The sequence below is a fragment of the Arvicola amphibius genome, chromosome 13, assembly GCF_903992535.2.
Source record: "Arvicola amphibius chromosome 13, mArvAmp1.2, whole genome shotgun sequence".
NCBI lineage: Eukaryota > Metazoa > Chordata > Mammalia > Rodentia > Cricetidae > Arvicola > Arvicola amphibius.
The window spans coordinates 67,379,728-67,393,727 of NC_052059.1; positions in this window are offsets into that span (position 1 = coordinate 67,379,728).

Genomic DNA, 14,000 nt, shown 5'->3' on the forward strand with positions numbered 1-14,000 from the left:
GCTTCTCAGCTATTTGAGTTTTCTCTTTTGAGAGTTCTGTTTAGATTTATGCCCCATTTTTAAATTGTGTTATTTGTTTTCTTGATAGCCAGGGTTTTGAGTTCTTTGTATATTTTGGTTATTAGGCCCTTATCAGAGGTGTAATTGGTTAAAAAAATATTTTCCCCTTCTGTAGGCTTCCACTTTGTCCAAATGGTGGTGTTCTTTGACATGCAGAAGCTTTTCAGTGTCTCAAGGTCCCAGTTATTAATTGTTGCTCTTAGCACCTGTGCTAATGGTGTTCTATTAAGAAAGTCTTTTCCTATGTCAATGAGTTCAAGACTTTCACATTTTTTCTTCCATCAGATTCATCTGACCTTGTGTTTAGGTCTTCTATCCATTTGGAATTATTTTTTGCATCATGATAAATGTGGATCTTTTTGCATTCTTCTATATTTAGCCATCCAATTTGACCAACACCACTTGACCAACATCATTTGTTGAAGATATCTTTTTTTCTAGTGTGTATTTCTGGTATCAAAAATCAGGTGTTCATAGATATATGGACTTAATTTCAGGGTCTTCAGTTTGACCCCAGTGATCAACATGTCTATATTTGTTTTTATTTTTATAGCTCCGTAGTACAACTTGAGATGGGGAAGGTGACACCTCAAGCAATGTTTTTTTTTCCCCTTCAGGAGTGTTTTAGCTATCCTTGCTTTTGTGTTTCCATATGTAGTTGAAAATTGCCATGACTTCATTGAATCTGTAGGTTGCTTTTGGTAGAATGGCCTCTTTTTACTATATTAATCCTATTGGTCCATAAGCAAAGGAGATCTTTCCATCTTCTAATATCATTTTCAGTTTCTTTTCTCAGTGTCTTAAAGACTTTATCCTACACGTCTTTCATTTACTTTGTTAATGTTACTCCAGGATATTTAATACTTTTGAGGCTATTGAGAAGGGTGTTGTTTCCCTGATTTCTTTCTGAGACTGTCATTTATAGATAGGAGGGCTATTGGTTTTTGTATATTAATTTTGCATTCTGCTAATTTGCTGAAAGTGTTTATCAGCTGTAAGAGTTTCCTGTGGAATTTTTAGGCTCAGTTATATAAACTATCATATCATTTGCAATTAAAGATACTTTGACTTCTTCCTTTCCTGTTTGTGTCTTCTTGATCTCCCCCTTGCCTTCTTATTGCTCTAGCTAAGACTTCTAGTACTATATTGAATAGATATAGAGATATCGGACAACTTTGTCTTGGTACTGATTTTAGTGAAATTGCTTTTAGTTTCTCACCATTTAAGTTGATGTTGGTTTGCTATATAAATTGCCTTTATTATGTTGAGGCATGTCACTTATATCCTTATTCTCTCTAGAATTTTATACTCAAGGGGTGTTAGATTTTATCAAAGGCCAAATATAATATGGTCATGTGGTTTTTTCAGTTAGTTTGTATGGGGTTACAATTATTGATTTTCATATATTGAACCATTCCCACATCTCTGGTATGAAGCCTACTTGAGCATGGCAGATGATCTTTTTGATGTGTTCTTGGATTTGGTTCGCTAGTATTTTATTAAGAATTTTTCCATCTATATTCATAATGGAAATTGGTTTATAATTGTATTTGGTGGTTCTTTATGTGGTTTAAGTATTAGGATGACTGTGGCCTCTTCAAAAGAATTGGGCAGTGTTCCTTCTGCTTCTATTTTGTGGAATAACTTGTATATTGGCATTAACTCTTCTTTGAAAGTCTGGTAGAATCCTGAGCTAAAATTGATGGCCCTGAGCTTTTTCTTTGGGGGGGGGGATTTTAATGACTGCTTCTATTTCACTAGGGGTTATAGGCCTGTTTAAATTTGCTTATTTGGTCTTGATCTAATTCTAGCAGGTGGTGTGTATTGAGAAAGTTATCCATTTCTTTAAGAGTTTTCCTATTTAGTAGAGTACAGGTTTATAAAGTATATCCTTAAGATTCTTTCAATTTTCTTGGTGTTTCTTGTGATATCCCACTTTTCATTTCCAGTTATGTTAATTTTGATCTTCTCTATGATTTTTTAGTTAATTTGGCTGATGGTTTGTCACTCTTCCTTATTTTCTCAAAGAAACAACTCTTCATTACATTTATTCTTTGTATTTTTTATTTACTTGTTTGTTTCTATTTTATTGGTTTCAGGCATGAGTTTTGTTGTTTCTCGCAATCTACTCCTTTTGGGTGTGATTTCTTCTCTTTGTTTTAGAGCTCTCAGGTGTGCTGTTAAGTTACTAGTGTGAGATCTCTTCAGTTTTTTATGTAAGTACTTAGTGCCATGAGCTTACCTCTTAGAACCTCCCTCATTGTGTTCCATAAGTTTGAGTATGTTGTGTTTTCATTTTCAGTAAGTTCTACAAAGTTTTAAAGTTTCTTCCTCATTTGTCTTGACACATTTTTCATTCAGTAGTGAGTTTTCAGTTTTCCTACGCTTGTAAGTTTTCTGTTGTTGATAACCAGTTTTAATGTGTGGTGGTCAGACAGGATGCAGGGTGTTATTTCATTTTTCTTGTATTTCTTGAGCCTTGCTTTGCATGCAAGCATTTCATCGATTATGGATAAAGTTCCATAAAGTAATGAGAAGAAGGTATTTGTGTGTGTTTGGGTGAAGTGTTCTATAATATCTGTTAGGTCCACTCAGTTTATGACATCAATTAGCATCAATATTTCTGTTTGGTTTTTGTCTGGATGACTTGTCTGTTGGAGAGAGTGGGATCTCTCACTATTATTCTCTTATTATCCATATGTAAGGTCAATATATGATTTAAGGTGTAGTAGTATTTCTTTTATTAACTTGGGTGCCCCTGCGTTCGGTACAGAGATGTTAAAAATTGCAATGTCCTCTTGGTGTGTTTTTTCTTTGATGAATGTAGTGTCCTTCCCTATCTCTTCTGATTAGTTTTGCTTTGAAGTCTATTTTCTAAGATATTAAATGGTTACACTGGCTCGTTTCTTGAGTATGTTTGCTTGAACTATCTTTTTCCATCCTTTTACTCCAAGGCAAAGTTTATCCTTGAGGTTAAAGTGTGTTCCTTGGATGCAGCACAAGGATGGATCCTGGTTTTGCAGTCACTCTGTTAGTCTGTGTCTTTTCACTGGAGAGTTGAGACGATTGATGTTGAGAGTTATCATTGAACAGTGTTTCTTGATTTCTGTTATTTTGTTCCTCTTTTTAAAAATTAATTTTATTTTGTTTTATGTGTACTGGTGTTTTGCCTGCATGTATGTCTGTGTGAGGGTGTCAGATCTTGGAGTTACAGACAGTTGTAAGCTGCCACGTGGGTGCTGGGAATTGAACCCAGGTCCTTTGGAAGAATAGTCAGAACTTTTAATCACTGACCCAAAATAACCAGCCCCATTATTTTGTTCTCATTGTATGTTTTTCCTCCTTCTTTGATTTGCTGGTCTGATATTATTTATTCCTTGTGTTTTCTTTAGTGAGGTTAACCTCTTCAGCCTTCTATATTTGTAGATAAGTACTGCTTAAATTTGATTTTTATCATGGAATGTCTTTCTTTCTCCATTTATTGTGATTGAATGTTTTGCTGGGTATAGTAGTCTAGACTGATATCTGTGGTCTCTTTGAGTTTGTAGAACATCTTTGTAGGCCCTTCTGTCTTTCAGTCTCCATTGGGAAGTCAGGTTATTATTCTTATAGGTCTGCCTTTATATGTTACTTCTTCTTTTTCCCTTGCAGCTTTAAGATTTTTAATTTTTTATATACATTTAGTATTTTGGTTATTGTGTGCTGAAGGGGATTTTATTTATGACTTTATCTATTTGGTGCTCTGTATGTTTCTTGTACTTTGGTATGCACTTCTTTCTTTAGGCTAGGGGAATTTTCTTCTATAATTTTGTTGAAAATATTTCCTGTGCCTTTGACCTGTGTTTCTTCCACTTCTATTCCTTTTATTCATAGATTTGGTCTTGTCCTAATGTCCCTGATTTCCTGGATGTTTTGTGCTAAATATATATATATATTTAGAAAGAACATTTTCTTTGACCTAGGTATCTGTTTCTTCTACCTTGTCTTCAATGCCCACAACTCTCTCTCCCATCTCTTGTATTCTATTGGTAAGACTTGCCTCAGAAATTCCTTTTTGAGTTTCTAAATTTTAATATCCAAATTTTCCTCAGTTCAGGTTTTCTCTATTGATTCTATTTCCACTTTCATATCTTGAACTGTTTTCTTTATTTCCTTCCACTGTTTACATTTTTGTAGATTTCTTTAATGGACTTATTCATTTTCTGTTAAGGAACCTTTATCACATTCATGAAGCAATGTGAGGTCCTTGCCTGTGCTTCAGCTATGTTGCTTTTCTCAGGGCCTACTACAGAAGGGTTGCTGGGCTCTAGTGATGATGTATTGTCCTGACAGTTTTGATTACATTTTTTACACTGGCATCCAGGCATCCAGTGTTGGGAAGATTGTAATACCCAGGTGCTCGTATCTTTTCCTGTCTTTGTTGGGTGCATCTTTTGTTTCTTGGTTTCTGTTGTCTTTCTGGTTCTTAGGAGAGTTGTTGGCTAGGTGTTGTCTACTAGTGAATGCTTCTGGGATCCTGACTGGTGTGGCCACTGAGAACTCCTGGTGGAATGTGTTCCTAGGTATTGGGAGCTGACACTTAGGAATGGAAATGGACTAGAAGTAGGTGCTGAGAGAGTTCAGAGGAGGGAAGAGAACAGGGTGTTCCACGGGGATTTGCCTAACCCCCTGGGACTGGGATATGGACCGAGGAGGGCCGTAGAGGATAGTCTGCTACAGAACTGGGGTCAGACTGGGGATTGGAATTGGAGGAGAGGAGGGAGAGTTGAAGATCTGCAGTGACCTCCCCTGCTTCCCTGGTCTATGTGGACAGAAGGTTCCCAGAGAGTGCTTGCTGGAGATGATGCTGGGGTATGGGAAGTGAAGGGCAGGAAGGCTGGAGAAGATCTGAGAAATTCATTGAAGATGGCAGCACAGAGGGAGGGGAGGCCGCCGCAGCTGATATATTACAGAGCTAGAATGAGAGTAGGAGATTAGAGGAATGAAGGGCGAGGTGAAGATCTACAGTTAGTCTAACTTCTTCCCCAGTGATTGATGGAGGTCAACCTGTCCCAGTAGACCGTGTCTCCCCTGTGTAGGCGATCCTGAGTCCTCTGAAGAAGGTAACTGAGCAAGCCAGATGAAGGTAGCTGGCAAGCAGCATTCCTCCATGGTCTCTGCTTAGGTTCTAGCTTCGGGTTCCTGCCTTAATTTCTCTTGATGTTGGACTGCAAACTATAGTGTGAAATAATCTCTTTATTCTCCGTTTGATTATGGTGCTTATCACAGCAACAAAAGTCAACGGGGACAGATGCTTTGCTCATGTTTGCTCAGTGCCTGGGGACAATTCAAGTGACTCTGCAGAGAATAAGGAAACCCTTGTGTTTCCTTCCTGCTCACCAGGAGAATAGAGTCCTGCTTTTCCCACTTAGAAACAAAAATATGGCTCATACAAAAAAATAGGAAATATATTTACAAGTACCATAATCAATTATCTGATGTTTTATTTTTAGATACCATAAATTCATTTATATCTTCTTTCAACAAACAGATGCTATAGTATTTATAATTGTTGGACCCTGAACTAAGTGCTATGAACACAGAATTAAATCAGGAATCAGCCATTATCTATAGGGCCCACTGTGTGTGAGGAAGAGTAACACAGAAAACACTCTTCCCTGTGGGCTCTAAGTGCTAGCATGGAGAGTTACCTAGAATAGTGGGAGCTGCTAGGAGGCACCTAAGTCAGCTTACAGGATGGAAACCTCTCCAGAGGTGAAGATACTTGAGCTGGAATTTGAAGTATAAGTTACCAAAGGAACTTCCAAGGACAGGAGTTGATGGGGGACTTCAGCCAATCGCATGCTGTATAAGGTGTGTCCCCCAGGGACCCAAACAGCCTATAAAACACCTGTGTGCTTTGTTTCCTTCTCTTTGTTTTCTGTGCTCCTGAATCGCTGGAACCCTGGTTTTGTAAGTTCCCCTTCTTCCCTTTTATTAAAGTTGAATATTCTTTATTAAAGCTAGTCTGGTTAATTTTAACTGCCAATAGATTACGCCCCATCATTTGGTCCCAATGTGGGGCAGTAAGCCTAGGCATTGTCATGGAGATGATGAAGAACCTGATGCAGAAATAGGCAGCAGCTTGATATGGAATGAAAGGGATTTGAAGAAAAGTCTAGAAGGTTGGAGAGAAACAGGAGCCAAACACAGCAAGTGCTGCTGGATTAATGAGTTGAACTCTGGACTGTAGGTTATAAATCAGGGTTATAAATCACTCTTATCAGTGATTCTGCATCCTCCTCTAAGGATAGAAAAGTTAAATTCATATGTTTTTGGTTTGATAAAAGAGAAAAATGAAGCATCTGTGATGGATTGCTTGTCAAGCTCATGGTCCTTACCCAAGAGACTACTCTAGTCATGTTAGAGTGGAAGACTCTCTCTACCAGCCCCCTACCTACATTAGCTTAAGTAGATTAAATCCTCGAGAGATGTAATGTTGTAGCGGATGCTTTATCCTGGAAACCATAATGAATCAGATACTCTCTAGGGTAGAAGTCATTTCCTACAGTAAGTTTTCCAGGCTATTAGAATACCATATTTTTTCCACTGAAGTATAAAATATCCAAAATGGGAACTCATCAAGCCTCCTGAGCACCACAGTTATTACAGTTCCAGGAAGCAAGTATAGCATAAGAAGGCCAGATGGTATTTACACCCCATTGTCCTTTCTTTGGTTTGCTTCAAGGTGTGCCATTGTTTCTGATGTTTCCTAGAAGAAGGAGTCTTTCGAGACACGGTTCCCACAATGCTTCTTAGTATGATTCAAGAAGTCATGGAGGGAAAACTATTTTAAAACACAATAAAAACATTTATCTGTTGGTTTAAACCTCCTTCTTGTAATTTATCTCTGGTATGCTCTAAGATTTTATACTGTGAACATTTTAGATAATCAACATTGACATATTAGTTTCCAAGCCTCTGATGGCTTCCATAGAATGGTTTTGTCAGTAAGCTTTTTTTAAAATCCAAACCCACAAGAATATGAACTCATATTGCCTTGTATTATATACAGTGTCCCCAGATGTGAAGTCCTTTTCCATCATTGCTTTAATTTTCACCAAGCACTATGAAACAGACTCAGCTTTTGAAAGCTAAGAAATCCCAATTTACTAAGTGAACTTTCCGTAAAATAAATCCGTGTGCTTCATTACCCACTCCATTGCCAAGATTATTTGACAGTCAAAGCCACCCAAACAGGGCTGATAGTCATCCCAACTGGGGCCTCCAGGATGAAGAGAGTTTTCTAAAGCATCTGGGCCACAGAACCAAAACTCTAACCCCAAGGATGCTGAGTGCAAGTCAAGGGGAGTAGGAATAACCAGGTAAGAAGCTGAGTCAGGCTGGCAGTAAGGATGGAGATAGGTTGTTGGATGAAGGCTACTTGTTGGTTCATGGCTGGTTAGCCCTGAAATAATCACACAAAACTGTACTATTTAAATCACTGCTTAGCCCATTAGCTCTAGCTTCTTATTGTCTAACTCTTACATATTAATTTAAACCATTTCTATTAATCTGTGTTTCGCCACATGGCTGTGGCTTTCTGTCTAAAGTTCCAGTGTCTGTCTACCTACATGGCTTCTCTCTAACTCCTCTTCCTCCTTTCTCCCAGTATTGTTTAGTTCCCCCCCCCCCTCAGCTCTATTCCCCTATAGCTCTGCTCTAAGCCCAAAGCAGTTCCTTTATTAACCAGTGTGATATCACAGCATGCAGAGGGGAATCCCACATCAATAGGTGGTAGCGATTGATGTCACAAAATGTCATTTAGAAATTTCCCTTCAGAAGTAGTACTTGAAAGGAAGCGATGAAATGATACTTGATGGTCAGAAGTTTTCTTTTTGGTAGCATTGCACAGGACAGTGGGGAAGAAGACAGACATGATATTAGTATGGTTGTCATGCTGTGCATGTAATGTTTTTTGTTTCTGTGCATGGAAAGTGGCAAAGCACAGATGAAACAGAAAGGAGGAAGCGAGTTTCTCCCATTTTTAAGAAGATGAGATAGAAGGAACCCATTTAAAGCTACCTGATAGAGGTATAACTGATAGTTTTCATCCGACCAATTGTAGTCCATGCTTAGATCGAGCACTGCACATTTTAGAAAAGTTGGGGAAGATGTGGGTGCTAGACATGTCCATTTCTCTATTGACTATCGTGAAACTCAGTATAGAATTTACCTAAGATGTTCTGCAAATATGTGGGAGAATCCATCCATCCATGACTAAGTGATAAATGGTAAGGATATAGAAGAATCTGGAATACAGAAGGAAGGAAGTTGTAGAAGCCTGAAAGCAAGCCTCAGCTGTGGAATTGAGTTCATGATAGTGAGTGTCTTAGTTAGGGTTTCTGTTGCTGTGAAGAGACACCCTGACCACAGCAACTCTTATAAAGGGAAACATTTAATTCTGCTGGTTTATAGTTTCAGAGGTTTAGTCCATTATCATCATGGCAGGACATGATGGCATGCAGGCAGACATGGTGCTAGAGAAGGAGCTGAGAGTTCTGTGTCTTGATCCACAGGCAGCAGGAAGTGAACTGTAACACTGAATGTAGCTTGAGCATAGGAGACCTCAAAGCCCATGTCCACACTGACATGCTTCCTCCAACAAAGGCACACACACTCCAACAGGGCCACATTTCCTAATAGAGTGCCACTCCCTTTGGGGGCCATTTTCTTTCAAACTACCACAGTGATGAAACATTTGTTATTTGATTTTTGTCAGCAAGAAAACCCTGAGCTATGGTTATAGAATTTCGTCTTTGGGACTTAAAACTATGACTTCCCAAATTTTTATTTGTCAGAAATCAAAGGCAATTTTCAGCCTTAGTCAGACTTTTAAAAATAACACTTTCTGTCTCTTTGTTCAAACTCACTGCACTTGTATTTACCTACACAAGATCGAACCCCTCATCATTTCATCATGCATGGGAGAGGGTCCCATGAGGGCCTGCCCTTCCATGATGGACTATGAGCAGTTACTGAGTGCTGGGAGAGGAGGTGCCATTTTCTCCAGTGGTCTAGCAGATAAGCTGCTCACATTCCAGTAAATAGACCTCCTTCTGTGCTGATGCAAGCAAGAACAAACTTAGTAGGTCCAAAAACTCCAGACATTAGAGTAATATGGGACTAGCTAGAAAAGAAATGAGGGTAAGAGAGTGTGGGGGTGGGGTGAAATCTCATTCTATACAAGTTTGTCATCGGTGTGGAATTTGTCAGAGCTTTTCAAGCTCTAGGACTCAAGGCAGGCCTCTCACGTTCTTATTCTTGCAGATTGCTCACCATTGCGGACACACAGCCAGCTTTTGAGACTTCTTTCATGTTACAACCCACCCCCAGTAACCCCCGGGTTCCCACCGAGCACTTCTCTGATTCAGACTTTCTCATCCCAATGCACTTTTCCAGGTGAAAGCACTTTTGTGTTATAAACATGAACTCAACAACTCACAATGGCCTTGGCATATGGCACATGGCATGATTTAACTTTCTTAAAATATGTGCAAAGTCATACACTATTGGTGCTTCTCCAAGCTTCAATTTCAGTTCTTATAAACAAGTCAAGGCTAGCGTTAAGAACACCTTTCTTCCTTCCTTTCTGTAGAACTAAAATTTGAATGTAGTGCCTTGTACATGCTAGGCAAGTACTTTACCATTGAGCTCCATCTCCAGCCTGAGAACATGCTTTAAAGTTATGTTTCAGTCTGACCAGGTGTTCCAAGTTCCTGCTGCCATAAATGACTTCTCTGTGATGAGAGACTGTACTCTCCAACTATGGACCAAACAAACTCTTTCCTTGAAAATTCATACATATATGCACACACACACACTCACACACACACACACGTTTCATGGATTCAGGGCTATCATTGAGTTATATGTAGCTGGGGTGACTTTGACCTTGGCCTTATGATCTTCTTTCCTCTATCCTTCACATTCTGGGGTGAAAGGTGTGAACCCCCATGCCCAGTATATAGGTGCTGGAGATCCAGGCTTCCAACCTAAGGGTTTGTATGTACTTGGCAAGCACTCTTCCACCTGAGGTATGTCCTCTGCCTACAGTGCTCAGGAGAACTCATGGACAAAACTACTCATGCACAGCAATTGCTTTCCTCTTTCTCCTCAGATTTATTAACAAACATATCAAGAGAAATTGAGTTCAGTGTTGGTGGGAAAGAATTTCAGAGTTATTTCTAGTAATTCCCTTGCTCCCTTAATGGACAAGCATGAGATACATTTTTAAAAATATGTGTAACAGATTTTATTTTGCTAACACTTGCTCTAATCCTAACCTCATAAAATAGAAACTTTCTATCCCCACTGGTAATATAGGACATCAGGAGGTCAGGCCCCCTTCAGTGTTATTGGTCTGTCCTCCCAACAACAGGCTACAGATTTTGTCAACTACAGAAAATAATGATTTGTATGGTGTGTGTGTGTGTGTGTGTGTGTGTGTGTGTGTGAGAGAGAGAGAGAGAGAGAGAGAGAGAGAGAGAGAGAGAGAGAGAGAGAGAGAGAGAATATGCTGGAGATTGAACCCTGACTTTTGTACATGTTAGGCACAAGTTATCTACCATTGAATTAAACTCCCAGCTTCCAATAATCTTTAAACCTTTTTAAACTTTTTTTTGAATGTATGGATGTTTTGCCTGCATATATGTCTGTATACCACATGCATGTGGTGCTTGTGGAGATCAGAAGAGGGTGTTGGATCTCCTGGGACTTAAGTTTCAGACTGTTGTGAGCCACTATGTGGGTGTTGGGAATCGAATCCAGGTCTTCTGGAAGAGCAGCTAGTGACCTTAACCACTAAGCCATCTCTCCAGTCTCCAGTCTTTTAACTTACATTTTATTTTGCTTTTAATAGGGTCTTACTCCGTAGTTCAGGTTGTCCTCAAGCTTATTATCCTTTTGCCTTGGTTTTCCAAGTGCTGGGATTATAGGCATGCACTACCATGACTGGCTCTCAGGTGCCTTTTATTTATTTTTAAATTTCTCATTTTATATGCATGGGTGTTTTGCCTGCACTTATGTCTGTGTACCATATGCATGCAGTGCCTGTGGAGGTCAGCAGAGGGACTTGAATTACAGATGTTAAGAGCTACCATGTGGATGCTGGGAATTGAACCTGTGTCTTTTGGAAGAGCAGTCTGTGCTCTTAACTAACAAGTCGTTTATCCAGCCCTCCAATGTCTTTTAAAGATAGACTTCATTACATTTGGTGATGTATTTCAGCTCATACATCATGCTTTCTGAATGAATGGTCAAATGGATAAATAATCTGTAATACACATGTGTGATAGGTAGTTGAAAATTTTTTGTACATTTTTTTTAAGGAATTGGATGCTGGAGAGATGGCTCAGCAGTTAGAGTGCGTTTTGCTCTTTTCTTGCAGAGGACATGAGTTCAGTTCTCAGCACCTATATCAGGTGACTTTCAAACTCCTGTAACTCCAGCTCCAGGGGCTCTGACACCCTCTTCTGGATTCTACAGGCATCTGCATTCAGATCTGCGTATCACCTACAAGTATACATAATTAAAAATAAAAAGAAATCTTAAATTAAAATTTTCCCGAATGAAATCCTAAAGTTATTGTTTAATATTTTGGGATTTAATTTTTTCATTTCTTCTAAGGAAAGATATAGTCTTAACAATAAATAACATTCAAAAATATATATTTGTGTAAATTCTGTACATGTTGGTGCAGTTTCAGAGCTTGGCTAGATATTCCTGTATGTATGTATTGCATAGTGCTTATCTTTGCCTGTGAATGTGTTTTTGCATGTGTCCCTAGGATGAATTGATTTAGTAAACTATCTTAAGAAAAAAAATACCTTTGATTGCCTCGCTCCTGTTTTGCTTTTCTAGTATAACTTGAGTGCATTGGACGGTGGTCCTGTTTTTTGTTGTAAGTTGCCTAGGTTTCCATTGCTGCTCCCCAGCAGTTGCTAACACAGAGTTGTGGAGCAGATGCAGTGCACAAGCCTGTGATCCCGGCCCTGAAAAGACCAAGGCAGGAAGACCGCAAGATCCAGACCATCCTATGCCGCTGTGTAATAAAGAAATAGAAATAAGAACAAGTCATAATTATTTGTAACATTAGCAATCTGATTTGACCTTTAATGATTTAGAATTCTTTAATTATAAATCAAAGAGAAATCCCAAGACACCTAAGGGTAAGGAAGAAATATAGAGTGCATTTCATCTTAGTGTTCACAGGAGGCTAGGGGCTGACTGATGCTGCACTGTGGTGCAGGGTGGAGGGGTGTTGCTGTAGTTCAAGGGCGGGCTGATGTTATCCTCTACTCAGATTGTGACTAAAGCAGGAATCTTTCCTTGGGTTGAAGGTACATGAACATACCAGGGGGATGTGCCTGTGCTTTCTTTGGCTGCCAGAATAGTGTGCACATACATACACACACAGAGACAGTTTACAAGGTAGCTATGATGACAGAGCAGTGTATTTCAGCTTTTGTAAGCAATACTAAATAACTTGAGACAAAATTTATCAAGAGTTTCTGCTTTGTCTTTTCATACTCAGATACCAGTTAACAGATTAAAGTAAGTGGACTCTATTGACTTGACTGGTACAGGCGTATGTACTGCAGGGGAAGTGCAGGATTGCACAGTTCCGTCTTGTGAGACTGATGCAATTGAAAATGCGTGTGTCTCACATTATAGTGACTCCATAGGATGTTCACTGGTGAGAGTGGCCAAGCTTGTGTTAACACAACAGGCAGTGCTGCAGCTACTTCATCTCCTTCTAGCTTAAAGTCATGGTTCTTCATGACTAGAAAGATTCTCTAACTTTGTGCTGAAAGAAAAATGTATGTATGTTTTAAGTTTGTCCTCCTTTAAGTTAACATTGTTCTAATTTGCATATATTAGAATCAGGTATGTTATATTAGATATGGTAAATACTTTTGAAAAGGTGTGGGTTTATGTGTTTGTGTGTGTGTATAGTCATGCATATGCACATATCTGTGTGTTTATCATGGGGGTGGGTGAGCAGATGTATAAATGCCCATGTGGAGGCCAGAAAATGTCAACATCCAGTGTCTTCCTAAACCCTTATTTTTAAGGCAGGGTCTCTCCCTGGGCTCTGAGCTCAAGGATTTGGCTAGACCACCTGGACAGTAAGCTCCAGGGTTTGTCTAGTTAGAGTCTACACAGGATCCACCACCACACCCAGTCTGTTAGGTATGTGCTGGGACTCTGAACCCAGGCCTCCGTGTTGTGTAGCTTGCATTCTTTCAACTAAGCTATCTCCCCAAACCAGAAAACCCATCCTTTCTAGTTTACTAGTATACTCAATTTTTAAAAATTAAAAACTTTTTTTCAAACAATATAGTCTGATCAGTTTCCCCTCCTTCATCTCCTCCCTGATCCTTCCCATCTCCCCAACCTTCCAACTCTGCACTTGTCTTTTCTTTTCTCTATTAAAAAATATAGGCTAAAACAAAGAACAAAATTAGTTTTTAAAAAAGGAAAAGAAAAAGCACACACATACAAATACATAGTATAAAAACACAATATTAGAAACCATAATATAAAAGCAAAAGACCAGTAAGGTGGTTTGTTTTTTGTTTATTTTTGCCCAAACAAAGCAATGTGAGACAACAAATCTTCAGAAATACCCACTGAGTTTGTTTTATGAAGGGGCGTAGTTGATCGGCAGTTATGATTAACCAGACTAGCTTTAATATATAATATTCAGCTTTAATAAAGGAAAGAAAAGGGAACTTACAAATCCACAGTTCCATCTACTGCTGGGCATGGGGCCAATAAGATTCCACTGGGGAAAACTAAAATTTCCTTGGCAAGTAGATGTCAGTTGGAGATAGCTTCTGGGTTAGGGATGGGAGCGCTTGTCAACTTCCCCCTCTCAGCAGCGGGTCCCCATCTGA